We start from the raw sequence: 5,787 nt of genomic DNA on the forward strand, positions 1-5,787 counted from the left end.
GAACACCGGGGATATCAGACGGTTGCCATGCAAACACGTCGACATTCGCCCGCAGGAAAGCAACGAGCGCACTTTCCTATTTGGGGTCAAGAGTGGCGCTGATGGTGAAGGTACCACCAGCGCCATCTTCCTTGGCGGACACCTTCTTGGTCTCAGGTGGAGCTGCCATTGCCTTCTTACACTTGCCGGTGGAGCTCGATGGTGCGTCCTCGACGGTAGCGCAGCATTCCGAAGAGGTGCGCTTGCCGGAGTGGGCATCAGAGCTCTTGCCGGACTTGGTCTTCTTCTTTCCCCCGGGAGCTTCAGCGGCAAGTGTCTTGCGTTCTGCTGCGGCTGCTGCTTCCCGGTAGATCTTGTCGGCACAGATAAGAGCATCCTTCTTGTCACCAGGGACAGAGATGACACTTATCGGGCCTGGCATTTTCAGTACGTTGTACGCATAGTGAGAGGCTGCCATGAACTTGGCGAGTGCCGGACGGCCAAGGATTCCATTGTAAGGTAATGGAAAGTCAGCAACATCAAATGTGACCCTCTCAGTCCTGAAGTTCAGTTCGCTGCCAAATGTTACCGGCAACGTGATCTTTCCCTTTGGCTTGCTCCTTCCCGGGTTGATTCCTTGAAATGTACCGGTCTCTTTGAGCTCGCTGTCGGGGATCTGGAGTTTCTGGAGCACCGCGGAGGAGATCAGGTTCAAGCCGGCCCCGCCGTCAACTAGCATCTTAGTGACCTTGAGGTTGCGGATTGTTGGTGAAACCAACATCGGCAAGCACCCGACCGCAGTTATGCGATCCGGGTGGTCCTCAATATCAAAGATGATAGGCGTGCTGGACCATTTCAGAGGCTTGCGTGACTCGACGGGTGGTTCTGCTGCATTAACTTCCCGCACCCACTGCTTGAGCTGACGGTGCGAGGTATGCAGAGAAGCACCACCGTCAACGCACATGACCTCTGTGGCTTTCTGGAACTCCTGCTCACCAGTCTCCTCGTCATCCATGTCTTCATCGTCGTCGTCATCTTCATCCTTGTCGCGGCCGCGGGGGGGTCTGTCTCCTTGCCGCTGCTTGGCCTTGCCGCGGCGTCCTCCTCGGCCGGGACGTTTCTTGCCGGATCCCCCAGCACCTTCCTGGGCCTTCTCCTTGTCGCATCGCTCGTATTCAGCTTTCTGTTGCTCAACAAGCTGCTCGACTTTCTTACAGTTCTGGAGATCATGGCCCTTGGTGCGGTGAATCTTGCAATACTGCTTGTTGGTGCCGTCCTGCTTGTCGGCGACCGCCACCTCTGCGGCAACCTCCTTGCCGGAGTCACCAGCTTTGGCTTCCTTGGCGCCACCACCGTTGCCGGACTGCTCAACAACTAGCACCTCTTTGCCTTTCCTCCTTCTGTTGTTCCGCCGCCGGTTTTTCCTTGACGGGGTAGCATCTTCACTGTCAGATCCTCCCGCTCCTACATTCTCTCCGAGGAGTCTCCTCCCTTCCTCAGCACATGCACACTTGTCGGCCAGTGCATATAACTCACTGACGTCCCTGATCTTGCACATCGCCATTTCCTCCCGCATCCTGCGGTTCCGCACGTTCTGATGGAACGCGCTGATCACCGCAGCAGGGTGGACGTCTGGGATGTTGTGCTGCACACTGCTGAATCTCTGAATGTACTTGCGCAGGGGCTCTCCTTCCTTCTGGGTGAGCAGATGAAGATCACTCTCCTGGCCATGAGGCTTGTGTCCGCCTGTGAAGGTGCCGACGAATTGATGGCACAGATCAGCCCAAGAGGATATTGAGTTGTCCAGCAAGTGCATGAGCCAAGATCTGACGTTGGGCTTGAGCACCAGCGGGAAGTAGTTGGCAAGGATCTTGTCATCCCGTCCCCCGGCAGCCTGCACCGCGATGGTGTAGATGCTGAGGAACTCTGACGGATGCGTCTTGCCGTCGTACTTCTCCGGTACGTCTGGCTTGAAGTTCTTCGTGCTGGGCCACTGGACTTGCCGCAACTCACGAGTGAACGCGGGGCAACCTACCGTGTACGACAGATCGCCTAGTTCCCCTGGCGCATGCATATCAACAGAGGGCCCAGCGCGCTTGTCAGATTGACGTCGCGCTTCTCTTCGGTGCTCGATGCGAGTTCGAGCGTCTTCTTGTTGTCGATCATGAAGAACTTGGCGCTGATCGCGACAAGCTCGTGGATCCGAAGATGCGGTGGAGTTGCTGTCGAGGTGGATCCGGCGAGTCGGCGATCTTGGCCTTCGGGGTGGTGATTGCATGGTAGTTGCACCTCCACCCGTTTCGTCGCCACCGGCTCGCGCCCGGCAACCCTGCCGCGGCGGCGACGCGCTCGGCCGCCGTGGAGTGTCGCCATTGGCGTAGCCGATGAGACTCTGAATGGTGCCCTCCATTCGTCGATCTTGTCCGACGTCGGAGGGTAATCTAGGAGAAGTTGAGCTCGCGCCAAAGCTTCTGCTGGAGTGGTGGGTGGCAGGGGCGGACGGTGCAAGGAGCGGGACGTGCTCGAACTTCTAACTATGTTAGAAGGAGCAGTATCCCGTCCAGGCAACCGTGCCCCGCTCGTGCCAACGTGCTGGCGTGCATGCTGTTCTTGAGCGCCCCGAGATCCACCATCTTGGTCTTGGCCTATCACGCGTATGGCACTGCGAGTGCCATGACGCTGTTGATCTTGCGCCTCCTGAGAGTGGCGCCGAACATGTACACTCGCCGAGGTTTGTGCAGCCTTGTTCTTGGACCTGGCGGCATCAGGAGCTTCCTCGTCGACGTCCATTCTTCCGCCGGTGTCCATTCCACCACCCGTTTGCTCCAACGGTGGCGGAAGTGACGTGGACGGAGCGGCTGACGCCGAAGTCTTCTTCTTCGGTGGCATGTTGATGAAGGGAATGAAGATCTAGCTCATGTGAACACCGGATCAGGTTCACACAATCTCGACGCCCCCTACCTGGCGCGCGAAAGATGTCGGGGAAACTGATCCTCGAACACCTATGGGGCCGGCGGACCGGGCCCCTTTCAGTTCGGCGGGGGGCGGAGATCGCACGAAGAGCAGATCGAGGCGAAGCACACGAGCAGTTTACCCAGCTTCGGAGCTCTCCGGGGAGATAACACTCCTACTGCTGCTTGTCTAGTTCTATTCTGTTCTTGCTCTAGAGAGAGAGCGTAGTGTCTTTCTGGGTCACGAATCAGTCGAGCCCAACCGAACCCCCCTCTACGTTGCGCATGGGCCTCCTTTTATACGCTAGAGGGGTCACCGACAGGTGGCAACGCGGAGAAGGGTACAAATGTAAAAAAGTGGGGTGGTTGGTACAACTACTTGTATAGTGCACCCTACCTAACCCTGACGGCAGGGGACAAGGGCATTAAAGGCCCGTATGAGTCGCCCAAACAATGCAGAAAAGGACCCTTAGGGGCGCCACCGTTCGCCATGATGGCGATCTTGTCAGCTTCGCATGCCACTGCGCACCGCTGGCTGCACAGCCTCCCGCCACGCGCGCCTCGGGAGGCCCCCAGAGCGACACGTTGGTGGATGCGCTGGAGCGTGGGCACAGAGTGGCCGCCTGCCGCGGCAAGCGCCTTGCCGCTGTTGTTATCTTGTCGGGTCCGGAAGCTTGTCGCTCACCGGGCCTCGAGGTACCTTGGTTGGTCTTCCCGGCAAGCTCCTCTTGCCGGGGCCTTGTTGCCTTGCCGGAGCGCGAGGCGCGTCACGGCAAGTTCCTTGGAGTGTCCTGGTTGGCCTTCCCGGCAAGCTCCTCTTGTCGGGGCCTTGTCTCCTGAGCTTAAAAACTTTTTTCTTGAATGGCTCCAAGGGAACCTTGGAGGATCTTGGCGTTTGCCCGGCAAGCCTTGCCGCGGGGTGCTGCAACTGCCCGTGCACAAGTTCGGGGTACTAGGGTACCCCTATTCTAGTACACCGACAGAACCCCTTGACAGTTCGCATTAAGTAAAGCTCTTCCTGCAATGCCCAACATTGGTTTTACCATTCGCCACCTAGCCTCTTTTTCCCTTGGGTTTCGCGGACTCAAGGGTCATCATTATTTTAACCCCCCCGGGCCAGTGCTCCTTTGAGTGTTGGTCCAACCTGTCAGCTGCCGGTGACCACCAGGGGCAACTCTGGGCTGGCCTACCCGTACCTAGGACAATCTGAGTGTGCCCTGAGAAAGAGATATGTGTAGCTCCTATCGGGATTTGTTGGCACATTCGGGCAGTGTTGCTGGTTTAGTTTTACCCTGTCGAAATGTCTTGTTGTACCGGGATACCGAGTCTGATCGGAATGTCTTGGGAGGAGGTCTATTCCTTCGTTGACCATGAGAGCTTGTGATGGGCTAAGTTGGGAAACCCCTGCAGGGATTTGAACTTTTGAAAGCCATGCCCACGGTTATGGGCAGATGGGAATTTGTTAATGTCCGGTTGTAGATAACTTGAACCTTAACTTAATTAAAATGAGTCAACTGCGTGTGTAACCGTGATGGTCCCTTTCCGGCGGAGTCCGGGAAGTGAACACGGTGTTGGAGTTATGTTTGACGTAGGTTGCTATAGGATCACTTCTTGATCATAGATTTCTCGATCGTGCTTTGTCTTCTCTTCTCGCTCTCTTTTGCGTATGTTTAGCCACCATATATGCTAGTCGCTTGCTGCAGCTCCACCTCATACCTTTACCTTACCCATAAGCTTAAATAGTCTTGATCGCGAGGGTGTGAGATTGCTGAGTCCCCGTGGCTCACAGATACTTCCAAAACCAACTTGCAGGTGCCAATGAGACCGTGCAAATGACGCAGCCAAGCTCAGGAGGAGCTCGATGAAGATCTTGTCCTTTGTGTGGTTTCGTTCTAGTTGATCAGTAGTGGAGCCCAGTTGGGGTCGATCGGGGACCTTTGTCGCATTTGGGGTTCTTCTTTTATTTTGGTTCCGTAGTCGGACCTTGATTGTATCTGGATGATGTAATGTTTTATTCATTTAATTGTGTGAAGTGGCGATTGTAAGCCAACTATGTATCTTTTTTCCCTTATTATATTACATGGGTTGTGTGAAGATTACCTCACTTGCGACATTGCTTTCAATGCGGTTATGCCTCTAAGTCGTGCTTCGACACGTGGGAGATATAGCCGCATCGAGGGCGTTACAAGTTGGTATCAGAGCCTTCCCCGACCTTAGGAGCCCCATTGCTTGATCATTTTTAGCGGCCGAGTTGAGTCTAGAAAAATGTTTTGAGTCATTTAGGAATTATATATCGGAGAGTTTAGGAATTCTTTTTACTTCCCAGTCTCCTCATCGCTCTGGTAAGGCATCCTGACGTAGAGTTTGGACTCTTCTCTTCTCAAATTTCACTAAATTTTTTTTAGGATCACGCGGGTATCTTGGAATTGTTCCGATGGTTTTATGACGAGAACATTGTCTTGGTGCCTCCTGTCAGGGGTTTTGTGGAAGTGTCCCGGGGAGTTGAGCTCTGAGGTGTTGTCGTCATAATTTTATCGTTGCAGTTCTGGAATACCTGAGTTTAGTTTCGCCGACATCGAAAATCTCTTTTATGCAGTTCGTTGGTGAGATAACCTCGACGCCACCCAGTACTGGGGCGGGAGTTCGGGAGTATTGCCATAACTTGTATAACGGATGCTTTTCGAAGGTTGAGGTAGATGATTTCCGAAGGTTTCTTAGTTATGTGTTGAAGGATGGATACAGCTGGATGTAGGATTTGCTAGTTTGGGTGAGATATTATGCTTCCCTTGTATCCCGAACACCTGATTGCATAACCGGAAAATTTCGGGAGTTTCATAGGTGGGAATTCAAGTAGCTC

This window comes from Triticum dicoccoides, chromosome 3A (genome assembly GCF_002162155.2).
Source record: "Triticum dicoccoides isolate Atlit2015 ecotype Zavitan chromosome 3A, WEW_v2.0, whole genome shotgun sequence".
Classification (NCBI taxonomy): Eukaryota; Viridiplantae; Streptophyta; class Magnoliopsida; order Poales; family Poaceae; genus Triticum; species Triticum dicoccoides.